The 1,102-nt window shown below is 33.8% G+C and overlaps 1 non-coding gene across 1 annotated transcript; it reads right to left on the minus strand.

Annotated features, from left to right (window-relative positions):
- Positions 1–595: 595 nt before the first annotated feature.
- On the minus strand, positions 596–667 carry TRNAS-GGA (transfer RNA serine (anticodon GGA)). The gene has a single exon. It is a non-coding gene; the product is annotated as a tRNA-Ser (tRNA).
- Positions 668–1,102: the final 435 nt, after the last annotated feature.

Here is a 1,102-nt window from a genome sequence, read left to right on the forward strand (position 1 = left end):
TTTCCCTCCCCTGCCAGGGCAGCATTACCCTGTAACTGCATCAGCCTCTCTGTTATTCTCACAAACCGTCATGTTCCCAACTCACTACCTTCAAATTTGCTCTTTCCTTTTCCTCTGTAATGGGGACTTTAATATTTACCTGATTTGCTTTCTTCATTTCAGATCTTTATTCAACCGTCACCTTTTTCATATACATATATACAAACAACTGAATCACTTTCCTGTACACTTGAAACTAAAACAACATTGCAAATCAACTATACTTTAATTAAAAAATACATTTTTTAAAAAATATAGAAAACTCCAGGGATTTGAGTTCGGTCAATGTTAAGTATATTACATATATATAAACAACAATAAAAGGAAATGATGTTTGAGGAAATGTTAAAATCCAAAAGAGATTAATAATATATTATTAATATGCAAAAAGTTCTTTCCAAGCAATTAAAAAACCTCATAACTCATAAGTGAAGTCGCTCAGTTGTGTCTGACTCTTTGCGACCCCATGGACTATAGTCTACCAGGCTCCTCCCTTCATGGGATTCTCCAGGCAAGAATACTGGAGTGGGTTGCCATTCTCCTTCTCCAGGGGATCTTCCCCACCCAGGGATCGAACCTGGGTTTCCTGCATTCCAGGCAGATGCTTTAACCTCTAAGCCACCAGGGAAGCTCCATAACTCAAAAGAGCTACTATAATATGAGAAGGAATATAAATGCTTAATAAGAAGCAAGAATTAGGCATAATTTCAAACTACTTGGAGACATTTGAGTTGACATAATTTTGCTGATATCAGTTTTACACTCATAGTTCCATTTTTGGGGATTTATTTTGTGGAAATGTGGTGAAGCAAACCAAAGATTTGTGAATGAGAATATTGATTGCAACCTCACCTAAAGCAATAAAACACTGAAAGCAACCTAAATGCCCAAGAGTAGGGAAAAGGTTAAATAAATTTTGACACATACATTTGTTAAAATATCAGTCATTTAAGATTATATTTTACATACTTAATATAATGGAAAATAATTTTAAATTAAATTAACTTTTAAAAGCAGAGTATAAAACTCAATATCTATATTTGCAAATCAATAAAAACAGCAT

This window comes from Bubalus kerabau, chromosome 9 (genome assembly GCF_029407905.1).
Source record: "Bubalus kerabau isolate K-KA32 ecotype Philippines breed swamp buffalo chromosome 9, PCC_UOA_SB_1v2, whole genome shotgun sequence".
Classification (NCBI taxonomy): Eukaryota; Metazoa; Chordata; class Mammalia; order Artiodactyla; family Bovidae; genus Bubalus; species Bubalus kerabau.